Source organism: Podarcis bocagei, assembly GCF_964188305.1.
Source record: "Podarcis bocagei genome assembly, chromosome: 2".
Classification (NCBI taxonomy): Eukaryota; Metazoa; Chordata; class Lepidosauria; order Squamata; family Lacertidae; genus Podarcis; species Podarcis bocagei.
In genome coordinates, this window is record NC_138126.1 from 113,052,159 (window position 1) to 113,075,133 (window position 22,975).

Sequence of the window (22,975 nt, forward strand, 5' to 3'; positions counted from 1 at the left end):
TAACCTGAGAGGAAGGCACAGGTGAAGCAGACCTCTTTCTTGAAACACTATGTTTGTAACCTCTCAGCAGTATTTTTACTGTTCTTAAGGGACGCACACAATTTCTTCTGCTTGGAGTGTTTATATCACAATATCTGATTGGTGTCCATGATGCTACTGTGAGGGAATGTTTCTTGTGACTTCAAACATTTTTAGATCACGTATAAAAGGGTAAACAGATCAGGTTTTCTCAGTTCATGCAGCATAGTCAGAATAAGGGATGGAAGGACCTGTCACTTTTGGTTCTCTCGGTTTCTCATCTTCCCAGTCTTAAATTCAGTTTTCAACATTCTTTCCTTGTCTTTTCCTTCCTTTGAACTCTGGGTTTTCTAAGCACATACAACAGTGGGTAGCAATGGGTAGTGTTCTAGCCTTGATTTGTTTTTCAAGCCCAGTGAACAGGTATTGTGTCCCAGCAACTTTCAAATGAGAGTACAGTGGTACCTCAGGTTAAGTACTTAATTCGTTCCGGAGGTCCGTACTTAACCTGAAACTGTTCTTAACCTGAGGCACCACTTTAGCTAATGGGGCCTCCTGCTGCTGCCGTGCCGCGTGAGCACAATTTCTGTTCTCATCCTGAAGCAAAGTTCTTAACCTGAAGCACTATTTCTGGGTTAGCGGAGTCTGTAACCTGACGCGTATGTAACCTGAAGCGTATGTAACCTGAGGTACCACTGTATTTCCAAGTAGGAAATGAGAACAGCATCTGAAAAGCCAAGCCAAGCCAAGCCAAACCAAGCCAAACCAAACCAACAATCACACCCACCCACACAGAGAGCAGGGCTTTTTTCCAGCCGTAACTTGCCGGAACTGAGTTCTGGCACCTCTTTTTGTAGAAAAATAGCACTGCACACAAGCATCTCAAAAGGCAAATGAATTTTTAGCTAGTCTGAGCTGTTAACATACAGTGATAACCAAGCCGGAGACAGAAATGAAGTAGATGCCAGTGATGGCTCTTGGGAGCAGGAGTTTATCAGCCTCTTCTATGGTCCTCCATTTGCTTTTAGCTATTTAGAAGTTCTGGCCTGGGTAGACTGGCCTTCTCACCCAGTTGCCTTCTTCCACTTTCTCTGCCCCACTCTCAATTTCTTCAGGAAGTCTTCAGGAAAATTGTTCAGCATGTTAGTGTGAATTTCTCCTAAGACACACATTGCTGTCTTAAATTTTTCCTGATATAAACATTTTGCAAAATCCAGAAACATTTTGAAAGCTGTGTTTGAGTTCACATACAAAGTCTGCCATGTTCATTTTGAATGCAAACTGACTAAAAGATTTCTGCAATATCCTTTCCTAATAAGATTGACCTAATATTGATATGTCGGCTGCTTAGCGTGGCTGCCTAGTGTTCTTTAAGTTTATAATTGTCTAAATTGAAATTGAAATTGTTAGGCTTAGTAGTTGTGAAAGTGGCTTGTTTTATTTTTTTCTAGTTTCACTAGGATCGCTTTTTAAAATCTAGCTGATGTTTCTTCCCTCTGGCTGATTCTAGTCAATCACAGATCACACAGTGAAAAACATGATGTCACAGTGCTGTGTAGCCAATCAGAATGGGCAAGCCAAGTCATTTGAGGAGAAAGGCCATGCTCTCTATATTAGTCACATCTAATCAGGACAGCAGGACGCGGGTGGCGTTGTGGTCTAAACCACAGAGCCTAGGGCTTGCCGATCAGAAGGTTGGCGCTTTGAATCCCCGTGACGGGGTGAGCTCCCTTTGCTCAGTCCCTGCTCCTGCCAACCTAGCAGTTCGAAAGCATGAAGTGCAAGTAGATAAATAGGTACCACTCGGGTGGGAAGGTTAATGGCGTTTCCGTGCGCTGCTCTGGTTCACCAGAAGCGGCTTAATCATGCTGGCCACATGACCTGGAAGCTGTACGCCGGCTCCCTCGGCCAATAAAGCGAGATGAGCGCCCCAACCCCAGAGTTGTCTGCGACTGGACCTAATGGTCAGGGTTCCCTTTACCTTTTAATCAGGACAGCAATGCCTCAAGGACTGCCTCTCTCCATATGAACCTTCCCAGACCCTGAGATCATCATCTTGAAGCCCGTCTTTGTGTGCCCCCTCCACAAGAAGTCTGGAGGGTGGCAACACAAGAAAGAACCTTTTCTGCAGTGGCTCTCCATTGGTGGAATGCTCTCCCCAGGAAGGCTCGCCTGGTGCCTTCATTATACATCTTTAGGCGAAAAATTTCAACCAGGCCTTTGGGTGATACCTTTTAAAATGTGTTTGCGGGAGGGGTTGGGGGTGATTGGTTTGTCCTTGTTTTTATTATGTATGCTGTTTTTTTTTATCTTTAGCTAGCCCTGGGGATTATCTAAAGCTTATTTCCCCTAAACTGATTTTTGAGTTTTGAATTTTTTTGTTATTCATGTTTTCATACTGTATTTTATGCTGCTTTTATAATTAAGTGTTTTAAATTTGTTGTTAGCTGCCCTGAGGCCGGTTTTTGAACCGGGAAGGGTGGGGTATAAATAAATAATAATTATTATTATCTTGAATTTTTATATTGTGAACCACCCTTTAATGAAAGGTGGTATAAAAATTTAATAATAATAATAATAAAAACAACAACCAGGAATCATGCAGTTCACACATGAAGGGTGTTGACTTTCTGGTCATCTAGAACAATACCAATTGAGTTCTTCAATCGCTATGGTGTGCTTTTTAAATATTATTTTCTTTCTTTGTGTTTTGTACTTAGAGAGGACATCTGGTTACGATTATAGACAGCATGCCTTGCTTGGTGTCCGCAACGCAGAAGTCTCCCGTGTGAGGAGCCACATTTCCAAAAGCCGTCGCGGCAATACACTTGCTTATTGCAACTCTTGGATTCTTCTTTGAACTCGATAATCATCTGCAGCCTGTTTCCCCCCCTCCATATTTGCCCATGATTACTGGAGGGAGCAGGCTTCCTCATCCTTTCTCCATGGTAATTGGTCTCAGTGCAACCAGGAGAGGGGAAGGAGAAGGAAGATTCCTTCTTTTCCTCCTACCTTAAATTGATTCTTTTGTCTCGGAGGCTAAGCAAGCCTCACTTCCTGGTATGCCCCAGGGCTTGGAAGATGGAGGCCGCTTGATTGATAGGCCCAAACAGAGTAATGGGCAGTGGTTATACCAGACATGACACAGACACAAAAAGTAGTCTGCTACAAGCAGCTTCTGATGGATGTCAACATGAATTATTCACCAATCCGGATGTGCGTTCGACAGTAGCTTTAGAGCAGCACGAAAATTTCATAATGAAAATATTCTGGGGTTTTTTTGGGGGGGGTGCGTGTGTATGACTGGTGTCCATTTGTTCTTTGCTGTTGTTGTTTAGTCATTTAGTCGTGTCCGACTCTTCATGACCCCATGGACCAGAGCACGCCAGGCACTTCTGTCTTCCACTGCCTCCCGCAGTTTGGTCAAACTCATGCTGGTAGCTTCGAGAACAGTATCCAACCATCTCGTCCTCTGTCGTCCCCTTCTCCTTGTGCCCTCCATCTTTCCCAGCATTGGGGTCTTTTCCAGGGAGTCTTCTCTTCTCATGAGGTGGCCAAAGTATTGGAGTCTCAGCTTCAGGATCTGTCCTTCCAGTGAGCACTCAGGGCTGATTTCCTTCAGAATGGATAGGTTTGATCTTCTTGCAGTCCATGGGACTCTCAAGAGTCTCCTCCAGCACCATAATTCAAAAGCATCAATTCTTCGGTGATCAGTCTTCTTTATGGTCCAGCTCTCACTTACCAGAAGCCCCCAAATAATGTCTTTCTATGGATCCACCTTCTGCCTGATGCACAGGGAGCTTCTTAGTGCATTTCTTAGGCATCAGTGGTGGCTGGTGCTAACTAGACCTGGTGCGCAGCTCGGAGGTCACAGGGCCATGGCGAACAAGGGGTCACAGGGGTGTGGCCAAGATCTGGCTCCTCCCCCATCTTCCTCCCTTGCAAAGCTACCATTGGCACTTAAGCATTGCAATCTTTCAACTAAACTGAAAAGTGTTTTTCCAGAAGGGGTCCAGACCCTCGCAAGTGTCCCTATTTTCCAGGGACAGCCCCGGATTTACAGAAGCCATCCTGGTTTCTGATTGGATCCTGGAATGTCCCGCTTTTCCATTGGACATCCCTATTTTCATCAGAGAAATGTTGACGGGTTCGGTAGGACATCCCTATCTTCTTTGGAGAAATGTTGGAGGGGATGGAGTTACGCGACTCCTGAGCCAAGCAGATAAGTAACCATGCAACCTTTAGAAGACATCTGAAGGCAGCCCTGTAGTGGGAAGATTTTTTTAAAAAAATGTTTTTTGACGTTTTTATATATGTTGGAAGCTGCCCAGAGTGGTTGGGGCAACCCAGTCAGATTATTATGGAATAGGATGTTCCTATGTTCATTGGAGAAATGTTGGAGGGTATGAGATATAGACATTTAATGTGGCTGGGGCAACGCAGTCAGATGGCAGAGTATTATTATTATTATTATTATTATTATTATTATTATTATTTAGGACACCTCTGCTTTCATCAGGGAAATGTTGGAGGGTAGGGGGTCCCTGTCGTTGCAGTTGCAAAGGTTTCTGTAGCCTATACCTGTTTTGGTTTTCACCCAATCTTCCCCCTTTGCACAGAAACAATGGGCACATTCTAACTTTTCTGCTGTCTTCATGTAATTTTCAAGTGGGAACCTAGAGATGACCCACAACCAGTTGGTTGGAAAAGCAGTGATTCACTCTTTTCCCAGAGTCCCTCACCTCATGAGCTTAGATCTTAAGGCCTTCATTCTATTTGGCACCCGCCCACTCTCCCTTGTTGCAAAAAAATAAAATTTTCTCAATCTATTTGACCATACCCTTGCCTGGTTACGAAAGTAAACCTTGATCAGCTGCCGATTGCTCTCTCCTCCTGCTCCAGAACCTCACAAATAAATGTGTTTGGTGGTCAAGGCTGATGTGGAAGTCCAGGCAGGCATAGACATCAATTCACCCAACTATTCATTCCACAAGAAAAGCAAATTTGGAACGCTTATTACAAGGTTGTTGACTAAGCACCCCAGGGAGCTTGCTCTGTGATTCAGTTACAGTCCAAGAGGTCAATCCTCACATAACTGGCTCAAGAGTCATTAGCTGAGTCAATGTGAGAGATAAGTAATTTCCTATTTCTATTCACACGAAAAATGACAGTGAAGTGAATAATAATAATATTTTTTTTAGATTTATATCTTGCCCTCCCCAGCCGAAGCTGGGCTCAGAGCAGCTAACAACAGTAAAATGATACAACATTCTAAAATCATTTCATTATAAAATCAATTCAAATCAGATTAATGGCAACCATTGGGCTAGAGTTCCATGAGGATTGCCAAAGGCCTGGCCAAAGGCCTGGTGGAACAGCTCTGTCTTGCAGGCCCTGTGGAAAGATGTCAAGTCCCGCAGGGCCCTAGTCTCTTGTGACAGAGTGTTCCACCAGATCAGAGCCACAGCCAAAAAAGCCCTGGCTCTGGTTGAGGCCAGCCTAACCTCTGTGGCCCGGGACCTCCAAGGTGTTTTTGTTTGAAGACCGTAAGGTCCTCCATGGGACATACCAGGAGAGGCGGTCCCGTAGTTACAAGGGTCCTAGGCCGTATAGGGCTTTAAAGGTTAAAACCAGCACCTTAAACCTGATCCTGTACTCCACTGGGAGCCAGTGCAGCTGATATAGCACTGGGTGAACGTGATCCCGCAGCGAGGACCCCGTAAGGAGTCTCGCCTTGGCATTCTGCACCTGCTGGAGTTTCTGGGTCAGCTTCAAGGGCAGTCCACGTTGAGCAAGTTACAATAATCCCGTCTGGAGGTGACCGTTGTGTGGATCACAGTGGCTAGGTCAGGGCGAGAGAGGTAAGGAGACAACTGCTTAGCTTTGCTTTTTTCACTTTTTGGGATGTTCAGTTTGCAATAAACACCTTAAATTTTCACCCTGTAGATTTTTCAGCAACTGAGCAGGCCTTACTGCCTGTTATCATGCACCGATTGGTCATTCTTAGGTAGAATTTCTATCTCTGCTTAAATTGGTTTCCCTCAGAATAAATTTGTAGATTAGGATCTGTCTGCTCTAAGCTTTTTTGGTTCCCCCCCTCCAGGTTGGACTGTTTCATCTGCCAGTCAACCGGGCCATAAACAAGTTGCACCATAAGGATGAATGTCTTAAAAACAGGTCTAAAGAGCTTGACTCTCTCTCGCTTTCTCTTTGGGGCTGCAGATAATTAGAGAGCGGGAGTTAGCAACGCATTAGTCAAGAGTGTTTGCCCTCGGGGTGGTTTCTAATGAGTTTTGTCTTTAAGTTCACAGTGTCTGTTTTCTCATGTTGTTGAGAATTTCACTTCTGCCTTCCTCACTCATCAAGTTTCCACTTGTCCTTTAGTCCACAGAGAAGCTGCAGCTCATAAGAGAATAGAAGGAGGGAGATCAGACCAGAAGTCCATCTAGCCTAGTATTCTGTCACCAACAGTGGGCAGCCATCTGGAGAGGATAGTAGAGACAACCATTCCCTGTTGTTTGCCCCCGGTGTCTCCTTCACAGTTTCCCCAGCTCCTCAGATTCCAGCACAGGTTACTTTGCCAGCCTACTCTAGAGGATGGGCAGCCTTAAAATAGGTTTGATAGACATGTATGGAGCACCATAGTGTAGACTTGCAGAGCTCTTCAATCATGGGTCCCTAGATATTTGATGGACTACAACTCCTATCATCCCCTGTCAGGTTAGCCAATAGCAGGGGTGATGGGTGTAGTTGTACAACATATGGGGACCCAAGGTTGAAGCACTTAGTTTCTAAAATGACATGGCAGGGCTCAGCCTTGCCAGGAGATTCAATACTCCAACTGGCACTCTTATTCCTTCTCCCACCTGTGTGCTTACCGCTGGCAATTTCTCAGGGCTGAGGAACAGCACATTCTTCTTTTTTCATATATTCATTTCACTTTTAATTTGAATGCAGCCTTTCTATATTGCTACACGCAAGGCGGTTTACAAGCTGAGGAGACAACAAAATAGCAGAGACCTCACACCGAATAATCTGATCTAATACAAAGAAGTCGTAATAAAAATGTAACTTTAAAATAAACATATCAGATAAAGCAATATTCAATAACCCATTAGAATGTAATAGCAAACCGTAAAATACCAGCAAATAATAATTAAACAGTTTCCACTTAACAATTGCAATAAAGAATTACTAAACTACAATCAATAAAAATAACGGCAAGTCAAAATGTGTAAAATACAGTTGTATCTTGGAAGTTGAACGGAATCCGTTCCGGAAGACCGTTTGACTTCCAAAACATTCATAAATGAAGGCGCAGCTTCCGATTGGCTGCAGGAAGCTCCTGCAGCCAATCGGAACCCGCATTGGACATTCAGCTTCCAAAGAACGTTTGCAAACCAGAACACTCACTTCCGGGTTTCCGGCGTTTTGGAGCCAAAACGTTTGAGTTGCAAAGCGTTTGACTTCCGAGGTACAACTGTACCACAAAACATACAAATCCATGTAAAAGGTTGTCAAACTGAGAAACAAGGGCACACAACTTACATTCTTATTATTAATAATAATAAAAATCCCTGAAGTCCTCTCTTCCCAGCTGCTTCTGCTGTTCCTAAAGCCATGGTCTGGGAAAGTCTCCTAGGGGTGGAGGGTAGGGCAAGGCAGGTGGAAAAAGTCATTGCTTGTCCAGCACAAAGTCTCTCTTCCAGTGCCGGGGTCTGCAACTACAAACTGGTCTCATGGCGGAGTCTTGGCTCACATTTAATCTTGTCAACCTCTTAGAATTGATGTGGACAACCTCCTCTGCTTGATGGGGCTACTTCCTTTCCTCCTGTTTCCCACCAGAGGGTGTTGTAAACAAAACCTGCCCTTATAGAGTCTTTTGTAGGTTCTCCATCGGTAGGAGAAAATAACAGAGGCCAACCAGAGAATATTGAGAAGCAAAGCAGCTAGTAAGCCTGATCTTTATTAAAGCTGTTGCAACAGGGTGCTGCCCTCACACAGAAGAGCGGAGGAGGACCCAGCACAAAGGTGTGCCCGCCTTTACGTATGCAGTGGCGTAGCGTGGGTTGTCAGCACCCGGGGCAAGGCAAGTAATTTGCGCCCCCTAACCCGTGGAGAGAGTGAGTGAGCCAGGTAGGGGCAGAGAGCTGCGAGTGCGAGTGCGCCCCCCAGATGTTGCGCCCCCCCCGCACCCCCCACGCTACGCCACTGTACGTATGTAGACATTTTGAAATTCCCTGCCCTGGAGCTCAAGACCACCCCTTCATACATCATACATACATACATCACAGAAGAGGTGGTCTACAACAGAAATTTGAATGTTGTTGTTTTTCCTGTCTGCCAGGTTATCTGATAATGCCTTATTTGATTGCCTTTTCTGGTAGTCTGGCCATTCCTTTGAGATGGTAATTACTTAATTCCTGAGACAATGGGAAGGTTCCCTCACCCCCTCCCTCCTTCCAGAGAAACATTTGGTCAGTTTGGGAGTCAAAATGGTTTCAGGACGGTCTTCCTGCACTGCTTCAGACATGTAGTTTATATATTTATGTACGTGTTTGCTTGGTACATTTATGGACATTTATTATATATATATAAGACCTTAATTTTTTTCTTACAAGGGCCTGTTGAAATCAATCTTGTACCTAACCCACCTTTTCTGATGATGGCAAAGGGCACTCTGAAGTTGCATCCCCACCTTCGGCCTTGCAGGTGAGGTGAGCCCTGCCCACATGGAGCTCAGATTCGTCTCATCGGCTTGGACGTTTGACTGGAGACTTTTCTTCCCATTGCTTTCTTTTGTTGTAGCAATGCTGCTGACGAAGCACCATCTTCTTCTTTGTTCTGCTTCCCCTCCACCCTGCAGGCTGCTGGGTCATCGCTGAGCAATCAGTCAGACTTGCTAAAAGCCATTCCCTCCATTCCATGTGGCTTTCCTACTTCCAGATGGGGTGAAGAAGGAAGGGAGGGGAAAAAAAAAGCTATTTCCAGTGTTTATCAAAGGGCTGAGCTACAGTGTGCAAGCAAACCATCATTGTGCTTTATTGAGTGTGGGGCTCATGGGATTTGACATCACTGCAAATTCACGTCTGGAAGAAAAACCCAGTTAGCGGAGAGAAAAAGGAAAGAAACACACACAAAAGAAACACGCACATCACAGGCTAAGCAATTAGTGTGATGCTTTGAAGCCTCTCAGGATTTTATTTTATTTTTTGTTAATGAGGGGTCAGGAATGGGGCTACAGGGCAGAGCCCTGGGTCTCATCTCTGATGCTACTTTTATGAGCTGCTAGGCTAAGAAGTCAGCAAAAATGCAGAGCAGCGCAATCATATCCAGGTACTGCTGGTCCTGGATGCTGATCTTTCTTATCAGCTTTGTTAAAGGGATAGCTGTACTGTAAACCTAAGCAGGTTTTCCATCAGCTTAACTCTCACAGCTTGCTCCCCCCCAGAGAATTCTGGGAATTGTAGTTCAGTGCTAATTATCTGAGAGAGTTGCCTTCAAAGAATCATGACTCCTAAGATTCTAGGGGGAAAGGGAAGTTGCTATTCAATACAATCCCTATGTCGATTTAAGACTACAAGATCCATTATGCAGTGCAATGGTGGATGGAAACATATATTAAAATATGTACAGTGTTATAAAAGATGCTGTTCTCATTTCCTACTTGGAAAAGCTCTCTTTTGAAAGTGGATGGAATAGAATACCTGTTCACTGGCTATGATTAGTTAAAGGTAAAGGTAAAGGGACCCCTGACCATTAGGTCCAGTCATGGCCGACTCTGGGGTTGCGGCACTCATCTCGCTCTATAGGCTGAGGGAGCCGGCGTACAGCTTCCGGGTCATGTGGCCAGCATGACTAAGCTGCTCCTGGCGAACCAGAGCAGCGCGCGGAAACGCCGTTTACCTTCCCGCTGGAGCGGTACCTATTTATCTACTTGCACTTTGATGTGCTTTCGAACTGCTAGGTTGGAAGGAGCAGGGACCAAGCAACAGGAGCTCACCCCGTCGCGGGGATTTGAACCTGCCGACCTTCTGATCGGCAAGTCCTAGGCTCTGTGGTTTAACCCACAGCGCCATCCACGTTTAATAACTAAGAAAGGTTTTCAACCTTTGAAAACCTGAGGTTTTCAACCTTTTTGAGTCCATAGCTCCCTTCACCAACTACATTATTTCTGTGGCACCCCTGTGGGGCTCAGGAGTCCAGTTAGGTCACCCCTTGCCTACAGAACCGGCAGCCTCTCACCTCTTGTGGAGCGTTCTCTCAGCCTTCTCTCCTCTCCTCTCTCATTGGGAGTTCTCAGGGCAGCCACAGCTGCCACCCCGGTCCCCTGCCCCAAAGAGAGGTGCCTCCTCACACTGCCCCACAGGGGCCTGGGAAGCACCCACTAGCCAGCCCCAGAGGCACCTTCACCTGGGGAGCTTGTAGCCAGGGCTGCTGCAACAAACCACTGTGCAAGCCTTTGGGAGGCAGAGACGCAAGAGTGCATGAGAGGAGGGAGGGAAGGAAAGAGGGACAGAGGCCAGTGTTGCCTGGGGCACCCCTGACTATCATTCAAGGCACCCAAGGGTGCCGTGGCACACTGGTTAAAAACCACTGGCCTATCTAATACAGCATGGTTTGGGTGTGTTCAAGGTTACATGCAAACCTCTCAGTGACTGAGATTAAAGCACTCCCCTTATATTCACAGAAAAATATTTTTAAACGAACCATAAGGGCAGTGGCAACTAAAAACGATCTAAACTCTATGTGCACATCTACATGCGCCCCATTGTATTTTAAACTTAGAGAGGTCAATGAACACATATCTTATTTTAATGAATTGACTTTTGCACAGCTTCGAAAAGCTTTTACAGAGCTACGACTAAATACAATAAGCTCTGCTTATAGAGATGGGAGACATAGAGGCATACCAAAAAACGAACGTGTTTGCATTAGGGGATGTTCTGAAGTAGAGGACCTTATGCATTATATCTTGCACTATCCATTATATAATGATGCAAGAAAAAGATTTTTGGTACCTATAATGACAGGGTCCCCTGGCCAGAACCCCCTTGATATGATGTTATATCTCCTTGCAGACACAGATAAGTATGTGACCTGGCGGGTAGCACTCTTTGCAACTGCTGCTAGGAAAATTAGAGCAAATTATATAGCCAAGGTAGCCATTAACTGTAAAGGAGATGAATTTATTTGATCCTATCTATCTACCTCAGGCTATGCTCTTTGTCCCCAACTCTGAGTATAAATTGCACACTGTATTAATTGATATTGTTTTTAACATTAGTGACCATGTGATGATTTTAGCTTATGAATTTTACCATTTAATGTTTTTATTTGTACATTGGGGTACTTTTATAGCTTTGTTTAGAGTATGTAATATTTTAATAATATAAATGTTTTAAGTCTTTTTTTACCAATTCAGTATATTTTCTTTTAATTGTCAAATAATTCTGTGTACATTGCGGCAGCCTTTGGCGATGTGCAATAAAGCTGACTGAGACTGAGACTATCTTTCATGGCACCCCAGGGTGCCATGGCACACTGGTTAAAAACCACTGGCCTATCTAATACAGCATGGTTTGGGTGTGTTCAAGGTTACATGCAGACCTGGACCTCAAATCCTTTTGTCTGAGAATGTCTGCAGGCACTTATTGGCATGTTTTAACCAGTGCTAAAAAGAGGGAGGAAGGCTTGTGCAGAATGCCATTCCCTCCTCGCCTAGCTATAACCACTATTTCCAACAACCCAATTTTACCCCTTTCTATTTTGCAAAGCGCCCTGGAATCTGCTTTGACTTATTTAAATGTTAAATCAATATATTCGCCTAAGTTAAATGATTCTACCCTCCCCTCCCCCTGCAATAACCTGTGATTTTTGCTAAACCAAGAAGAAGGGATTTAATTTGAATCAGGACCCAACAGGACGTAGCACCAGAACCTGCTTAGCATGCCATGGCTCTGCCGTTGAACAGGAGCCAGAGCTTGACTGTCTTTCACGGCCGTCCTCCAAAAACAGCCTGAGTGTATTCTTAGTAACAAAACATGAATAGCTCTTTACAAAGTTTAATCTGCCTTTAAGGGAGAAGTAGTCATATCTGGATCCACCCATTGGCAGCAGCTATATGTACACACACAATACACACACACACACTCGTATTCGGTAAAGTTTAGCACATCGAACATCTGCAGTCTTTAGTGGACCTTTGATTTGATTGTGGCACAGCTGTTATGTTCTTAAGAACAGAGCAGGTACACACCCAAATTGCTCCCAGCGTAAATGAGTCTGAATATATGTTGCACTTGAGCATGCCAAAGGATGAGGCAAATATATACCAGGAAGTATATATAATATATAACAAGAAGTTGCAGTGTGAAGTTCTGCTTTCCAGGATTCTAGCCACTTTGATTCCACCCACAGGCACCAACTCCTAGGAGCTGAGGTCCCTTAGACCTCCCAATAAAATATTTGAGGGGGCTAGGCCTCTCTAAAATAGATAGGCACTGCCATTAAAATTGTGTGCATGTGCCACATCATGTGATCGATTATGTGGGGCAAACCTTAAAGGTAAAGGGACCCCTGACCATTAGGTCCAGTTGTGACCGACTCTGGGGTTGCGGCGCTCATCTCGCTTTATTGGCCAAGGGAGCCGGCGTACAGCTTCCTGGTCATGTGGCCAGCATGACCAAGCTGCTTCTGGCGAACCAGAGCAGTGCACAGAAACGCCGTTTACCTTCCCGCCGGAGCGGTACCTATTTATCTACTTGCACTTTGACGTGCTTTCAAACTGCTAGGTTGGCAGGAGCAGGGACCGAGCAACGGGAGCTCACCCCGTTGCGGGGATTCAAACCGCCGACCTTCTGATCGGCAAGTCCTAGGCTCTGTGGTTTAACCCACAGTGCCACCCGTGTCCCGGGGCAAAGCTTAACCCCCCCATATTTTATTAAAGTTGGCACCCCTGATTCCACCTCCCCTTGATTCCACTCTTCTCTATTGCCAGTGATTCACCGTATTTTGTGCTGTTTCCAAAAGGACCAAAACAGTCTCTCTCCCCCCCTCTCTCCCCCCTCTCTCTCTGCCCCCTCTCTCTCGTGCCCTGGCAATTTAAATACAGTGGTACCTCGGGTTACATACGCTTCAGGTTACATACGCTTCAGGTTACAGACTCCGCTAACCCAGAAATAGTGCTTCAGGTTAAGAACTTTGCTTCAGGATGAGAACAGAAATCGTGCTCCAGCAGTGTGGCAGCAGCAGGAGGCCCCATTAGCTAAAGTGGTGCTTCAGGTTAAGAATATTTTCAGGTTAAGTATGGACCTCCAGAACGAATTAAGTACTTAACCCAAGGTACCACTGTACTGACATTCTGAGCACACCTGAACTAGAGTATACGCTTGCACTGCTGGCAGGGCACGTATTTTGGGGTGGAATTCAATCACATACAGGCAAATTCCTGTTGCACAATTAAAGTGGATTTGGAACTCTAGCAGAGCGACCCTTTTTCACCCAAAGATTGGACTTGTTGCAAGAAGGGAAGTGACAGGAAAATGGAAAGTTTTAGGATAACACTTGCTCTGCTGCGATGTAGCCTCTAATCTCCCTGAAAACAGTTCATGATCAATGCTAACTAAACTCGTTGTCTGGAACCATCCTGACTTTGGAGTAAGCCCCATTGATCACAGCAGGACTTAGTGTTTAGTAAACATGCTTAGGATCATAGAATCGTAGAATCGGATCACAGTCTATGTCACGTAGAGGAGGAAAATGACCATGTATTTGAATGGTAATCCCACCTGAATGCAGTTCTTTGCTTTTACTCTTCCCATTCCTCAAGCAAAAAACCCCCATTTATCCTCCATAACGATGTGTAATGGGGTTTCTGCTGCAGAAACAGCCAGGGCAAAATTAAGGGACATTCAACACGTTGAAAAATAGGGTTTGCTAAAGAGAGGAAAAGCAAAGCTTGATTGTGAAACACAGCACAACATGTGTTCTGTAGCTCCACTTTTAGGACAGCAATAAAGACAAATGCAAAGTTATGGGATGGGAAGGCTAAATGCGGCATAATAGCTCCATTTATTTTCCTTTCACCCTGTACACATTAAATGTTGGCACCTAGAGCTGACAGCTAAACAAACTGTGCTCTCTTTTAGAGAAGACTCGGAACAGCATTGCACGTTGTCAGCTTTGCGGGCCAAAAAATAACAAACACAGATGTACGAGACAGAGAGAGAGGAGCTGGGTGGGGGGACGGCCTCTGAAATTGAGAATGAGAGAAAGAGAGAGTCAGGCGGGCTGGGTGTGTAGCGCTGAAATATGGGCATTCCACCTCATTTAGCTTGGTTTAGCTTGGTTGCTGTAAGGCAGTGGTGGTCATCGATATACACAAGGAAAAGCCGGCAAATATCTTTTGAGGGCTTGTTCGCAAACTCCAGCCTGAGAGGTTACTGTTGTAACCTTTGTCTGCACTGACAAAACAATCAAACCAGGAGTTGGGTTCCAGGGTCTCTGAAGTTGCATGGGGACCCTGTGGTATGGGTGCTGAGCACCCACAACATTTTTTGTGTGGGCGCTTGGTATCTATCTATCTATCTATCTATCTATCTATCTATCTATCATCTATCTATCTATCTATCTATCATCTATCTATCTATCTATCTATCTATCTATCTATCTATCTATCTATCATCTATCTATCTATCTATCTATCTATCTATCTATCATCTATCTATCTATCTATCTATCTATCTATCATCTATCTATCTATCTATCTATCTATCTATCTATCTATCTATCATCTATCTATCTATCTATCTATCTATCTATCTATCTATCTATCTATCATCTATCTATATCTATCTATCTATCTATCTATCTATCTATCTATCATCTATCTATCTATCTATCTATCTATCATCTATCTATCTATCTATATCTATCTATCTATCTATCTATCATCTATCTATCTATCTATCTATCATCTATCTATCATCTATCTATCTATCTATCTATCTATCTATCTATCATCTATCTATCTCAATTTATCTATCTTAAAGGTAAAGAGACCCCTGACCATTAGGTCCAGTCGTGACCGACTCTGGGGTTGCGGCACTCATCTCGCTTTATTGGCCGAGGGAGCCGGCGTACAGCTTCCGGGTCATGTGGCCAGCATGACTAAGCTGCTTCTGGCGAACCAGAGCAGCGCACGGAAATGCCGTTTACCTTCCCGCCGGGGCGGTACCTATTTATCTACTTGCACTTTGATGTGCTTTCGAACTGCTAGGTTGGCAGGAGCAGGGACCGAGCAACGGGAGCTCACCCCATCGCGGGGATTTGAACCACCGACCTTCTGATCGGCAAGTCCTAGGCTCTGTGGTTTAACCCACAGCGCCACCCGCATCTCTATCATCTATCATCTATCTATCTATCTATCTATCTATCTATCTATCTATCTATCTATCTATATCTATCTATCTATCATCTATCATCTATCATCTATCTATCTATCTATCTATCTATCTATCTATCTATCATCTATCTATCTATCATCTATCATCTCTATCATCTAATCTATATAAAAAAGAGGTGCCAGAACTCACCATTAACGCTTCCTTTGTTCTCATATAATGGCAACAGTGCCCACCTGAGAAGTGCCGGAACTGAGTTCAGGTGACTTCCTGCCAAAAAAAGCCATAGTGCTTGGCCACCCAGAGCCCCTGATGGTTGGCGTCCCTGCCAACTACACCTGAACCATTAAGGAAATGAAAGCCACCTAGTCTAGACTATTGACCAGAAATTTGCCAAGCAATGGAATGGTTAGCCAGAGGCCTGAGCTACCTATACCACCTTGAAGTCTGGATAAAACATGCACTAAACCTATGTTGTTGCACGAATATAGTTGCAAGAGAAATGTAAACTAAGTCACAGTGAGCTTGTAGGAAAGTCTGGAATAGAACTTAGTTTTTCTGGCTCCCAGGAGCCATCTCCATATGTTCTTAATCAGAAATTATTTCAGTACAAAAGCACTAGTTAAAAATTATGTGAGGTCTCAAATAGAGCTAAGAAAAATGATGTTAATTAGGGAATCATTGTGGCACACTTATTTATCCCAAAGTATAAATGCAATTAAATTTTTAATCCCCGCCCTGCTATATTTACGACACATAACAAATCACAAGTTGTCCCTTTTTATAATTTACCACCCAGCAGATTCTAAATATTTTACTTAGACCATGCTGAGTGGGAAGTTTCATTTATTTTTTAAATGTATCCTGACTCTTTCTGGGTAAAAAAAACAACTAGAAAGAGGGAGACAGAAAGGAAGGGTTATCTTAACTTCTGAATATGTGTCATCTGGCCCTGATCCTACCTATGTTTACTCAGAAGAGTGAGCAGTAGCCAGTGGAGTCATTCTGCAAGGAGTTAGTCTTCAGACCAGCCCTCTGCTAGGAAGCCGGACAGCTTCTTAACATGGTGATGTCAGACCTTGGTGGAAGGTTTAGGTTACAGGCTTCGCTGAGCTCACAACTCTTGCCTGGATAATTCCCACATCAGGGGTGGTGTTTGCTTGCTGAGACCCCAGCTTCTTAGAAGGAAGTTAGCAGCCAATTCACTGCTGGAAGGTGGGTGGTGACTTGCAGCGGGGGCCGGAGATAGTTTAATTGGAGACAACATGTCTCTCATATGTCACTGGACTTTTTCAGACATATGAGGCTGAGGCCAAAAGCAGCAGACGAGATCCTATGTATTCTGTTAGAGTGTAGAGCGAGTGTTTCACATGTTCTTGGGAATCCTAGGAATAATAATTAGCAGCATTTCTCCCATGCCTACTCAGGCATTGAAGATGTTGTCCATGCCAGCTGTTTTCCTGGGGACGTGTCTCTTGACATAATGGGAACAGCTGGTGAAGTCAGAAGCTTATCCACAGAGGACTCCCCATCTAGGGCTCCCCTTCCAGGTTGCATGCTGGGAAAGCCAGTGGTGTTCCATGAAGGGGGGGGGAACGGGACTAATTTCCTAGCAATGCTCCTCATAATACCAAGACATAAACAACAAGGAGCAAGGTGCATTCTCTACCCATTAGAAGATAAAGTTGTACAGTGGTACCTCAGGTTACATATGATTCAGGTTACATACGCTTCAGGTTACAGACTCCACTAACCCAGAAATAGTGCTTCAGGTTAAGAACTTTGCTTCAGGATGAGAACAGAAATTGTGCTCCAGCGGCGCGGCGGCAGCAAGAGGCCCCATTAGCTAAAGGGTGCTTCAGGTTAAGAACAGTTTCAGGTTAAGAACGGACCTCTGGAACGAATTAAGTACTTAACCCGAGGTACCACTGTATGTGGATGCTTCCAGACGAATGTTTGTTGTGGAATCAGTGCTACTCATATACGTGAGTTTTTCACACCCATCATCAAAATGCCAGCCCACTATTATGCTATAAGATCCACTATCCTGTAACATTACATATGGTATGTACAGTAGTTTAAGGTTTTTTAAATATCATTTTTGCTGAAAAATGTGTGAGATTACGATATTGTATTTATTTGCATTACCTAGAGCCTGTATAACTGATGAAGCCTAGGATGGCGAAACAAGGCTAATATTCCGGAAATCCTTGTCTTAGACTCTGTGAAAAGATTCTGTGGAACTGTAACAACACTTCATGTGGATTATTGGACTCTACGAACAGACAGGTGGAATAGATACTTATACATGTATGGACCTTATGCATGAACTGACTAGAGAATGAACTGATCCACTGGGTCTTCTGCTTTTTTTGTTGAACTTTATGAGACTTCTGTTGAAATCGACAATCTGATACAATGAATAGTATACCTTATTTATTCAGAAGTACAGCCAGTTACGTCTTGTGTATTTATTGAGTATGTTTCACGTAATCATAGGTTTGTTGTTGTTTTGCTGATGTGCCTGAACAGCATGGAGCATGCAGTGGCAAGGAATGACATTTCAGGTACAGCACGCATGTTTATGACTCCTCCCTGAATGCTCTCTGGCAGTGAAAACAGCTCTCCAATGGAGCTGTAACAAAACTGATTCTGTGAGGAGGCTTTGGGATTTTTTATTTTTTAATAATCAGTATCCTCCCCTGTAGTCCTCATGTGTGGAGAGACGGTTGCTTGTCAGGAGATGTGGGCATTTTGCACTCGCTGGCTTTGTTTTTGCAGTTGTCTGCTGTTCACAGAGCCTCCCCGCACCCCTAGACTTCTCTGTACGGTCACATTGTCTGATCGTGTGCAGACAACTGTCTAGACTCCGCAAGGGGGAAAAATATTAATGCATCTGCTACACCGTAGTGAGTCTCACAGGGGGACACAGAGCGCAGGCAGAGATGCATGAAGGCACGGCATGGAAAAGATGTGCGAAACCCAACAGCTGCGGAGGAAACATGCCGGTGGCCAGGCAAGAATAACAGTGCAGCTAGTTAATAATCAGGCCTTGACTTATCCATTAGTCTTTGCTAAGCCACATTTTTTAGTCAAAGCTTACCTCAGGTATTCCATTTCTGATGATTCACTGTTGGCAAAGAGTCAACAGTGGCAGGGGTTTTCCCAATGGAGAACTGTTGGGATGTCAAGAGTATCCTATAACATCTGTTATTTTTCTGTGGTGTTCTGTGGAAGAGCAATGTTCTGTGCTGTGTTGGGAAAAATGTAGAAAAACTAAGCTGAGATCTGATGCAACGGCATTGTTACAGGGGCCTAAGCTCTCAGTCTTTGGCACCAGGACTCCTGCAATTTCACCTTCCTTCCTTCCTTCCTTCCTTCCTTCCTTCCTTCCTTCCTTCCTTCCTTCCTTCCTTCCTTCCTTCCTTTTTCCCTAGCATAGAAAGCTACACTGCAAAGGGCAGTCCTGAGCAAACATTCACCATATTTCATACAAATTGTTTCACAGCCTGCATAACAACACCTCACAGTGCTCTGTGGTGACGCGCAGGCCACAACCAATTTGGCACCAATCTGGGCATGCGCAGAGTAAGACCTGTATGTGTGGGGCAAATTTCAGTAGCTTAGCGGGTAGCGCTGTGGTCTAAACCATTGAGCCTCTTGGGCTTGCCAGTCAGAAGGTCGGCGGTTCGAATCCCCGTGACGGGGTGAGCTCCCATTGCTCTGTCCCACCTCCTGCCAACCTAGCAGTTCAAAAGCACACCAGTGCAAGTAGATGAATGCGTACTGCTGTGGTGGGAAGGTAAATGGCATTTCTGTGTGCTCTGGTTTCCATCATGGTGTTTCGTTGCACCAGTAGTGGTTTAGTCATGCTGGTCGCATGACCTGGAAAGCTGTCTGTGGACAAACGCTGGCTCCCTTGGCCTGAAAGCAAGATGAGCGCCGCAAGCCCATACAGTGGAACCTTGAGTTGCGGACGTAATCCATCCCAGAGGCATGTTCGCAACTCAAAGTGTTCACATCCAGAAGCAATGCGTCTGCGCACGTGTGCAGCGCTATTTAGTGCTTTTGCGCATGCGCGAGCGGTGAAACCCGGAAGTAACATTCGGGTACTTCCGGGTTGTCGTGGGATGCAACTTGAAAGACGTAACTTGAAGCGGACGCAACATGAGGTATGACTGTGGTCTCCTTTGACTGGACTTAACCACCCAGGGGTCCTTTTACCTTAAATTACTATTAAACCAGTTTTCACTTCTACCAATTTTCTAGTGCATAAACAGCACACGTTTCTCATCTCTCTCTCTCTCTCTCTCTCTCTCTCTCTCTCTCTCTCTCTCTCTCTCTCTCCCCCCCCCCCAGGTGAAAGAAGCCTCCCACACCATCTAGAAAATGCTTTGGTCACTGATCCTCTAAAATAAACCCCAAATGTATCCAAACTGTTGCAGTGGGATTAGTCAGATGACCTTCTTAAAAACTCCTGACAAGCTCTGCATACTCTTAATCCATGCAGATAAACAGTTCTGGCACCGATTAGATAGCAGTGCCGCTTCCACGAAGAAACGCCCCCCCGATCTGGTTTGCCTGTTGGCTTTAGGCCTTGATGAGTCAGCAAGAAAGAACACAGCTCCTCTTCATGCACATGTATTCCCACCCCTTCTGTTTTTGCATGCATTGACCTTCTGCACCTTTGGAGTCACAAGATTTATTGCACACTCACATTGCAGCGTTTGGGCGTGTCTGTTTTCTGGCATCCTTCATTCCTTTCGCATAGGGGGAGTCTGGATTTCTGTGACCAGAGAATCTGAATTTTTGGTTTATTTGTGCCGTATAAAGTGTTTTTATTTAGTAAAATAAAATCAGGTTTAAAAAAAACCTGATTTTTCATTTTTATAGAACTACTCGAACACTGGATGTGACCTTGCTTGGGGGCTGCATATGAGTTGTGAGCCGTGAAGTGGCCACTTGGGTATAAAGCCTTTAAGAGTGTTTCTAGCACGTGGTCTAGGGACGCGGGTGGCACTGTGGGTCAAACCACAGAGCCTAGGACTTGCCTATCAGAATGTCGGTGGTTTGAATCCCCGTGACGGGGTGAGCTCCCATTGCTCGGTCCCTGCTCCTGCCAACCTAGCAGTACGAAAGCACGTCAAAGTGCAAGTAGATAAATAGGTACCGCTCCGGTGGGAAGGTAAACGGCGTTTCCGTGCACTGCTCTGGTTCACCAGAAGCAGCTTAGTCATGCTGGCCACATGACCCAGAAGCTGTAAGTTGGCTCCCTCAGCCAATAAAGCGAGATGAGCGCCGCAACCCCAGAGTCGGTCACGACTGGACCTAATGGTCAGGGATCCCTTTACCTTTACTTTAGCATGATGGTAATGAGCCAGCAGTGGAATGCAGGAAATGGGGACTGCTGAAAGTAGAAGCTGGGATTGGGGTACACCAGGTCGCCATGTGCCCCACCTTATAGAGGACAATCCTCTGTTTGAAGATGCCCTCTGTTTGAAGGTCTGTCCAGTCCAAGTCCAGATTTTACCTTTAATCTGGATGGTGCTGGTATAGCTCAGTTGGTAGAGCATGAGATCTCAGAGTTGTGCTCTCAAGCCCCACCTTGGGCAAAAGATTCCTGCATTGCAGGGGGTTAGACTAGATGACCCTCGTGGTCCCACCCCAGTTCTATGATTCCTTCAAGCCAGACCAGGAAGGGTCTTGAAGTTGCCCATTGACGGTTATCACATGAATGAACAGCAGACTGAATGGGTGCACAAGTTATCGAGTCAAAGTCTTTCTGTTAAGCTGAGATGTGCAATATTTCCACTGCAATGATAGATAGCAATTAAATTATTTCTTCATTTGTAGTTGTACATGGAAATTAGCGTACAGTCATACCTTGCGTTGCGTCTGCTTCATGTTGCGTCTTTTCGCGTTACGTCCTGCGGCAACCCGGAAGTCCCGGAACGGGTTACTTTTGGGTTTCACCGCTCGCGCATGTGCAGAAGTGCTAAATCGCGCCATGCACCTGCGCAGACACTGCGCTTTGAGTTACGGGCATTTCACGTTATGGACTGGCCTCTGGAACGGGGTCCCATCTGTAACACGAGGTACCACTGTATGCAGATTTCATGTAAATCATGGTCCTCCTTTTGGGAGATACATTAAGTGGCTACTGTAGGGTAGTACTGTAGGATAGTACTGTAGGATAGTAATAGCAAGCTGTTAAACTGAGCAATATGTTTGACTTGGTCTCCATCCTCTGGTTCTCTCCTGCATCTCTCTGCGTTGGATACTTCCTCCTGTCCTCTACTCACCTGGACTGCTTGGCTGCCCACTGGCTCAGCAGCTAATCACGCGATAGCTCACAGTGCCACCTGTCTGTGGCCAAGCGAACTGCAGTGTGGCGACAACCTTATGATTTTTTTAATATACCGTATTTTTCGCCCCATAAGACGCACCGGCCCATAAGACGCACCTAGATTTTTTGGGGGGAAATAAAGGGAAAATTTTTTATTTCCCCCCCCAGGTGCGCTGCGCTACCCCAGGAGCTTGGGGCGTGCGGAGCTCAGCGCGCCCCAAGCTTCTGCGTGCTGGCAAGGTCTCCGCTAGCGTGGGAGAGCCGGGCGCCTCTCCCAGGGCTAGCGGACCCCTGCGCTAATCCAGAAGCTTGGGGCAGGCTGAGGTCAGCGCGCCCCAAGCTTCTGCGTGCCGGCAAGCAGTCCGCTAGCCCTGGGAGAGCCGCGGGGCTCTCCCAGGGCTAGCGGATCGCTGCGCTACACCAGGAGCTTGGGGCGTGCTGAGCTCAGCGCGCCCCAAGCTTCTAGGTGCGTGCAAGCAGTCCGCTGCCGCCCCAAGCCTCGCGCACCCGGTGGGACCTCCTGCCGGGTGCGCGAGGCTTGCAGACACTCGCCCGAAGCAGGAGGAGCCCTCCCGAGGGCTCCCCGTGCTTCGGGCGACAGGCTGCCGCCCCAAGCCTCGCGCACCCGGTGGGACCTCCTGCCAGGTGCGCGAGGCTTGCAGACACTCCCCGCACGCGCTCTTCCGGCTGGAGAGGTGACACGGGGCTGTAGAGGTTCCTGCCATAGCCGCATGTCACCTCTCCAGTCGGGAGAGGGTCGCGGGGCTATGGCGTCTTCGCTCCATAGGACGCACACACATTTCCCCTTCATTTTTGAAGGGGGAAAAGTGCGTCCTATAGAGCGAAAAATACGGTATATATTAGAGAGACATTGGCAAGGAAGTGTTGCTATTCTTACAGGTATGCCAATGTTATTAAAAAAAAATTCCTTATTGTTTGCTTCTCTCCTTTTATTGCCATCTCTACCGGAAAAAAAGAGAAAAGATTACACTGCTTTTCCATTTGACACATCCCCCCTTCTCCCCGCGCCTTCTCTTTGGTTTCTATTCCTTTGTTCTTTGAAATAAAAGATTAAAAATTAACCCTAGTAGCCTTTAGAGCTGAATATGGAATATTGTATTATTATACCTTTTTTTTAAAAAAAGCAAGAAAAAACAAAAAAACACAAATACCAAATTACACACAGGAATAACCATAGACACATAAT

The 22,975-nt window shown here is 45.4% G+C and overlaps 1 long non-coding RNA gene across 1 annotated transcript in view; it reads right to left on the reverse strand.

Annotated features, from left to right (window-relative positions):
- Positions 1–7,007: 7,007 nt before the first annotated feature.
- The window catches only part of LOC308580269, a 31,978-nt gene continuing 16,010 nt past the window's right edge, over positions 7,008–22,975 (reverse strand). Inside the window, exons 3-5 of the long non-coding RNA XR_014004768.1 lie at positions 18,526–18,673; positions 8,673–8,954; positions 7,008–7,656 (exon numbers count right to left, since the gene is read on the reverse strand). This is a non-coding gene — a long non-coding RNA (uncharacterized lncRNA). The remainder of the gene's footprint in view (positions 7,657–8,672; positions 8,955–18,525; positions 18,674–22,975) is intronic.